Source organism: Adiantum capillus-veneris, chromosome 18, assembly GCF_014529385.1.
Source record: "Adiantum capillus-veneris isolate H3 chromosome 18, ASM1452938v2, whole genome shotgun sequence".
In the NCBI taxonomy this organism is placed as follows: Eukaryota; Viridiplantae; Streptophyta; class Polypodiopsida; order Polypodiales; family Pteridaceae; genus Adiantum; species Adiantum capillus-veneris.
In genome coordinates, this window is record NC_140948.1 from 117,609,631 (window position 1) to 117,618,148 (window position 8,518).

Sequence of the window (8,518 nt, forward strand, 5' to 3'; positions counted from 1 at the left end):
AAACCGGAACGACAATTAATGCGCTATAGGCATATACTCTCTTTTTACAAGACTAACCGTCATGGAGCCCAAGTTTACTTGGATCCTAATGAAGAGTATTTTATTCGCATTGATGACCATGGTATTGAGCTCGAAGAAGAGGTTAGGACAAACAAACAAGGAAAAATGTACATGGATCGAAACGGAACTCAATATGTACAAGTCGAAAATCCTGATGTGGTAGACAAATGGGGGTTAGAAGTAAACACTATAATCCTAGATATGTTAGCAAAAGAAGGACCATCAACCTTGGAATTCGAGGGATACGATCAAGTAGATTTGAAGCCTTTGAAACAGCTTAGTACGGATAATCCTAGAATCGGAGTCTATTGTTGGGAAGATAGAAACATAAAAGATCTTTTGTGGACTTCTCATGCTAGACCAGGACAATTAAGGTCTATGAAGATCATCTATGTCTTCAAGATCAAAGATAAGGGATCTACAGATCTACCAACTTACCTGTTTAGGGATTGTTATAACAACAACTTTGTTATGATGACTCCTGAGGAGGTAGAACAAACCAAATACCAGGGGTATTCCCTATGGGGTTGGATATTGGGTCAAGGACCAGAAACCACTCCAAGAGACGAACATCGTGAGAGATCATCTGAGAGTAATGTGAAGAAACCAGAAACCACCTCATCGCGTAGAAAACCGGGTGACACTAAGGCTAGTGGGTTACATGAGTCACTATTTGTGACAGACTGGTTTGAAGGACTCGAAACAGGACCAACTCCCAGAAGACCTCGAGTTGAACCAAATAGACGTGTCAAACCAACGGATTTTCAAAAATGGATAAAAAAATACAGTGGATCAGGGGATCCCTTTGATCACTTAGCAAGCTTTAAGCAAGTGCTAAGAGCAGAACGTATATTCTATTTCCATACTCAATTCGAGGGGTTTGGAATGACATTAGAAGGAAAAGCTTTGACATGGTTCCAAAACATTCTACCAAGGTCGATCATGGACTTGAACACATTAGCTCAAGGATTTGTAGCTGCTTGTTCTAAAACAGGGATTAAACATAATACGATAGCTCAAATCTATAGCTTTAAACAGAAACATAGTGAGTCTGTTAGGGATTGTGCAACTCGAATGAAACAATACCTTGCCAGATGCCCAGAGATGGAGATACCTGCAGAAGAACGACTTGTATCCTTGTTTCTGGAAGGACTACTAAACAAAGAACTTCACGCTATACTCTATACTAAAAAGCATACAACCCTAGAAGCGTATGTGTCTAATGCTATTGACCTAGGAGACAATTGTGAGATCTTCAATGAAGAGGATGTCCCTAAGGATAACCAAAGCGCGATAAGATAGCATCCACAAAACCAGCACAAGTGGGAACGGCTGCTGCGGCACCACTCTCATCCATAGAAGATATGCTAAAAAGGATGAATAACATAATGAACAATATGCAAAAAGCACCTATGAGAGGACCGGGAGAAGGGATACCTCCACAGGAACAACCAAGTAGGCCACAAAAATGGTGTGCAATCGAGGGTAAATGGAACAACCATGAGACCCACGAGTGCTACTTTAGACCAAAGAATGATGGGAATGTTCAGTATGTGCCCATGAGGCCCCAGGGACAACCCATGTACAGATATCAGCCTAATATGGCCCAAGCTCAAAGACCACCAATGGGTATGGAAAGACCTCAACCTATGTTGGGACAACAACCTCCATATCTAGGACATAATGTGGTGCCTGTAAAGTACATGCACTCAGACATAGTCATAGATGAACAAGCATTAGTACCTGTTACACCCTATGCAGAGCCTAGTCCATCTACAATAATGGTAGAGGGAGAATGGTATAGTCCACATCCACCAACAATGGAAGAAACCATGACTTATGCTCCACCAGATCTCACACCAATGTATTATGTAGCTAATTTAGGTGTCAGACCTCCCACAGGAAGACCCATGATGAAGCCCAGAATAGGAAATTGTCATAACTATGGTGTTGATGACCATTGGAAGAAAAAATGTGCAGAGCCTGACAAAAACCTCAGACCAATTGAAGCCTATTCCATACAATGTTGCAAAAAGGGAGGACACTTTCTAGAAGATTGTTCTATGAATCCTTTGAACAAGGGAAAAACTGTTGTAAACGTAGTCCAAGTGATGCCTAGTAGCTCATCAGAGAGTGAACTGATTGTTCCAATCAAGGTTATCACTAGAGCCCAGGCAAAGAAAAAGAAACACAATTTCTCTGATGATTCGGAGAACACGAAAGTTTCTTCTCAAAGAATCAAAAGGAGCAGAAGCAAAAGATATGAGATGAGAAAAAAAAAACAATGGGTTGAAAACGAAGAGAAAGCAAAAATGCTAGCCCAGGACAAGTTGAAAGAAACTAGCAGTGAGTTCAAGGAAACAACCCTGAAATCTGGAGGATCCATTCTGATCGATAAAATTTTTGAGCCTATTAATGCTGCCTTGGAAGCCTACCAAGCAGGACTTAAAGCAGGCCAAAATATGGAAAACAAATGGAAAAACTATCCATCTCCAGATATGAAAGTAGTGAAGCTGGAAGCTTATCAAAACTTGGTAAGAATCACGCAAGAAATGCTGGATAAACAAAAACCCAAGCTTGAAAGTATTGCAAAACCGGAAGAGCTTGCGGTAGAAGAAACAAAAGCAAAATTCAATGTGGTGGCGGAATCCCACCTTGAAACAAATGAACTAGAGCTCATAGTGCCGGACAGCGAAGATGCCTTAGACGGAATTCCATTCATAGAGGAAGACTGGCCAGGACACTTATGGGAAAAGGTAAGAGAGATCAATGATGGGAACCTAACTTTAAAGTCAGCTCCTATAGAGGAAGTCTGGTTGGATAACCTATCATCTGATATGAACATGAATTTACAATCCTTGTATGGGGATTGCAGATCGGAGGCTTCAGGAATATCTAAACCATTCACATTAAAGACATTACCTTATTACTTGGGAGATAATGAAGATGAATCCATCATTTGCAAGACCACTCAAGTAAAAAGAACCAAACAGACCTAGAAGTAGACAACATTCATTCAATCATGTCTACACCTATCCAATGCACTCTTACTTTGGGAGAACTGTTGAAACTCACGCCATACTTATGGAACGATTTACAGAAAACCCTAGAGAAGGTGAGGATACGGGGTTAATCTCTGAGAATTTGGAAAATTTGAAAAATGAAATGGAAAACAAAGAGATTCAATCAGTTCCTATGAACAAGGTCGAAGAATATTATGAAGGGGTAGAAGGAAACACTACCCTCCCAGTGAAATATAATGACATTGAAACCATGGCAATACTGGATAGTGGGGCTGGCATAGCCATAGCCACTAAAGCAGTATGGGAATCCTGGGGACAGCCAACCATTAGACAAACGCGAATGAAATTATAGTTGGTTGACGGACACATTGAGAGACCACTAGGGCTACTAGAAAAAGTGATAATCAACTCCTGTGGAATTGAATATCAACACACTTTTGCCATAGTAGACTTTGGGAAAAAACTCAACTATGAAATCATACTGGGAAGACCTTTCATGTGACAAGTACATCTTATCCAAGATTGGGGAACCGACTATCTATACTTGAAGCAGGTGGGATCTATAACAAGAGTCAATCTAAAAGATCACACCTATAGAGATGTCTTGAAAACACCCATCCAAGAGTTTGATTTAGTCTCTTTGGCTGAAACTAAACTCCCATCTTGGTTAAACAAAGACACTCCTATTTGGATGTGCGGAGCTTCAGAAAATGGAAGTTTTAGATGAGAGGAATGTATGGCTATGACACAATTCCCATCCAAATGATGACAGTCCTTAACATTGAAAACAAAGATGAGGAAACAAAGGACTATGAAAGTTCAACAAGTCTTTTCTGACCTCTATTACGATGCAACTGATGAGTTAGATGAACACTCAGCTACCTCAGAATATTCGGGGTCAGAAAAAGAGCATACAAGAGCTCAATTACTCTTAAAGGGAGGGGAGGAAAAGTTTTTTGACTTTCCAAACCAGAATTTAAGAAGACAAAAAAGGTATAGAATAAAGAGAGACCCCAAAATCGTAAAAACACGACCTATACCATCAGTCTGTAGTAAAACACAATTCTTGATGCAGATAGATGCTATGATGATTGTGTCCAGGACAAAATAACGGGAAGATTTTCCTCAAACAGAAACTCAAAAATGTCTCAGACATCGAGAAAATCAAGGAAGGGTACTCACAAAGAACATAAGGATAAAAAACTACTCATGACCATAGTCGAGCGGAAAAAAAAATATCAAGAGTTGAAAAAAGCTCTGAAGGAGATATACACAACCGAAATGGAAACCACGGAAGGGGATGGTAAGGATGTAATTCATGTTCCATCCCATTACAAAAAGTATACTCTCCAAGATCGGAAAATCATAATCAAACAACCTGTTAGGGAACTACGAAAACAAGGCGAGTCTTACGAAGGACCTGAAAACGCTAAAAGTGTAGACTTGGCTGAACCAGGAGGAGAGCCTAGACCGGCTTACATTGCAAATGACCTAACAGAAGAAGAAGAAAATCTTTTGTTGAGCTTGTTAAAGGAATACCAGGATATCTTCACTTGGTCTTACAAGGATCTCAAGGGTGTTGATCCAAATATCTGTCAACATACTATACCCATGAGAGATGATGCGAAACCAAGTAGACAGAGACCATACACTTATAAAGAAACATTTGCCAGAAAAATCAAAGAAGATATTGAAAAACTGAAGGAAGCCGAATTCATTTACGAAATTGAACACGCAGATTGGGTGTCTCCAATTGTGGTAGTACCTAAGAAGAATGGGAAATTATGAGTGTGTGTTAATCTCAAAAAAGTAAATGCAGCTACCATTAAAAACAACTTTCCTCTTCCGATAGCTGAGCATGTTTTAGAACGAGTGGCAGGAAAAGAAGCTTACAGCTTCTTAGATGGATTTTCAGGATACAATCAACTTTTGGTTGACCCAAAAGGTCAGCATAAAACTGCTTTTGCAACAGAATGGGGTATATTTGTCTATCGGGTTATGCCGTTTGGGTTAACTAATGCTCTAGCCACTTTTCAGAGATTGATGAGCCATGCTTTCAAAGAGTATTCTCGAAAATTCTTGAAAGTATACATGGATGATCTATGCGTACATTCGTCAATCCGGGATGATCATTTTGAACACCTCAAAAAGGTATTTGAGAAATGTAGACTTTATAAGATTTGCTTAAATCCTGAAAAGTGCACATTCATGGGAAGACAAGGAAAAAATCACAACAGTCAAGGGGGTACAAGCCTTCATGGGACATTGTGGATATTACCGACGGTTCATCAACATGTACGCTATAATTGCAAAACCCATGTATAGCTTGATCACACATGTATAGCTTGATCACGCACTTTGAATGGACCGAGGCATGTGAAGAATCCTTCATGAAGCTTAAGCAAGCTCTCACCTCAGCTCCAATATTGAAAGCACCCGATTGGGATAAGGTATTCCACGTACATGTAGATGCTTCAAACTTTGCTATTGGTTGTATACTAGCCCAACCAAGAGATGGAAAATTTGACTTTCCTATTTCTTATGCTAGCCGACAATTGAACATGGCAGAAAAGAATTACACCACAACTGAAAGAGAAGGACTAGGAATGATCTATGCCATTAAAAAGTATAGACATTACCTATTAGCCAAAAAGTTGTTCTTTGTGGACCACCAAGATTTGTTGTAATTGGTCAACAAGACATGCAGCACAGGGAGGATAGTGAGATGGTTCATCATTCTTCTCGAATTTGATTTCACTGTGGTTGTAAAAAAAGGCATTACACACCAACGAGCAGATCATTTGTCAAGGATTGTTTCAGGGGAATCACCTAAAGGGATAGACGATGATCTACCAAATGCCTCTCCGTGGAAATGATACCTAGATGGTCGGAATAAATTCTGCCATTGATGACAATAGCTCAAGTGGATTCACAAATACAACTTCCTATCACAATTCATTTAATCGAGCAATCGGCTATGTATCAATTACTAGATGGAAGGCTATATAAGAGAAATCAAGACGGGATATTGCTTTTATGCATTAATCCTGAAGAAAAGGATCAATACCTAAGTCAAGCACATGTTACCATAGTAGGACTTCACTTTGCGAAAGACCAAACTACGAAACAAATCTTAAGACTTGGAGTATTTTGGCCGACTATGAGGAGAGATGTTAGATCTTTTGTAAAAGATTGCCCTCAATGTCAAAAAAACCACCCATTCTTCATGTAACATTGTTTCAAATGTCACTTGTTCCTAAGTGGAGTAATTATCTGGGTACTTACTTATCGAGCCGAACATTTCCTGAGAAAATGAGTAAACGCCGTCAACGAGCAATTGAAAATGAAGCAAGAGACTATGCCCTTATTGGGAATCAATTGTATCGGAGAGGTAAAGATCAAAATTTTCATCTTTGTGAAAATGAACACGAGTATATTACGATTATAGAACAAGCACATGTTGGATTAGCTAGAATCACTTTTCTAGTGAGACCACCTCAAGAGCAATCTTGATGGTAGGCATATGGTGGCCAACACTTTTTGCATATGCCAAAGAATATGTTCAGAGGTGTGGTGCTTGTCAACGAGAAAAAATGCCAACACGAGTAGACAGCATACCCTTAAGACCAATGATGGGGGCTAGAGCCTTCGCAAAATGGGGTATAGATTTTAATGGACCGATACAGCCACTTGCTTATAGAACCCAAGCTCAATATATCATTGTAGCTACGGACTATTTGACCAAGTGGGCCAAGGCTAAAGTGACGCAAAATAATGATGCCAGAACCACTATTGCATTCTTATATGAGGATGTATTCACGAGATATGGACTGCCAATAGAGATTATCAGTAATCAAGGAACTCATTTCCTCAACGAGGTAATAGAGTATTTGCTTAATGAGTTTATGGTTATCCATAACAAATCAGCTCCCTATCACCCACAAGCAAACGGACAAGCTGAGCATACAAATAAAATTCTTAGCTGCTTGGTACTCACCAAAGTGGTTATTTTCAGGGAGGACAGACTGGGATATGAATCTCCATGCTGCTCTATGGGCTTATCGAGTTTTGTTCAAAATTTCTCTAAATGCTACACCCTTTAACCTTGTTTATGGTCTTGATGCCATACTACCAATAGAATTTCTATTGCCAACATTAAGGGTAGCACATACTCTTGAGTGGACTGGACATGAATTGTCAGAAATACTTGACGATTTGGAAAAGCTAGAGGAGCAAAGGCTAACTGATGTAGCTCATATCTATGCACAAAAGAGGAAACCAAAACAGTTTTTTGATTCCCACTTAATCACCAAATCTTCAAAAAAGGGGACTTAGTTCTAGTCTATTCCCTTAAGCAACACATTCCCAAGTTTTAGAAAAAGGGAAACGGACCATTTATCATTGAAGATGTATCTCCAAGTGGAGCAGTAAAATTGTCCACCCTAGATGGTGAACCAATGGCTAATTGGATTAGTGGATGTCATTTAAAGAAATATAATTTTTCACTAACCAATGAATTGCTAGAGAGAATGCATGCAGCCAAACAAAGGAAGATGAAGCAACAGCAGGTTATTGATGAAGCACAAGAGAAAGCTAGACTTCGGGTACTCAAGCGTAAAGCTGCTCTCAAGAACCAATAGATACCAATTCCCATCAACACTTTGGAAATAGATGATCGACAATGGGAACTATCTAAAGACGCTGTTTCAACAGATGACGACTAGTTAGATGGAATGGATCTGCGCATTAAAGTACAACTCAACAATCATAGCACAAATGCTTTGGTGGACACAGGAGCTAGAGTGAATGCAGTCAATTATTCCACATACAAGAAGGCAACAAGTCAAGCATTGACCGCAGGAATAATGACAATCAAAGGATGCAACAAGAATCCGACTCCAACATTGGGAGTAGTCAACTTGAACATGGTAGTACATGGATGTTCATGTCTACATCAGTTTGTATGCTTGCCAAATGAACATGTGAATGAGATGATAATTCTTGGCATTCCTTGGATGCGTACATACAAAGCAGTACCAGATTGGGATATGAATCAGCTAAAGCTATCACCTGAAGGAGGGCAACTCATTGTTCCAATTGCACCAAGCAAGGAGGAATGGAAAAGATGCAATCATAAGAAAAATCCACAAAGCAAATCTTCTCCATCTCCTCAACAAACAATTGCTACAAGTAGCATGCAAGGAGTCGGGAAAATTTGGGTAACAAAAGCACAACTTAAGGATAAACCAAATCAAATCTGGGTGACTAAAACTTCACCGAAGAAACATAAGATAGTTCCAAGGATTCGAACACAAAATCGAGCATCTACGAGCAAGGAACCTAACAGGAAAAGGGTTTGGAGGAAAAAAGAGCACTTATCTTCTCCACACACCGTGAAACCAATCAAACAATGGCGAGTTAAGTCTCAACAGACT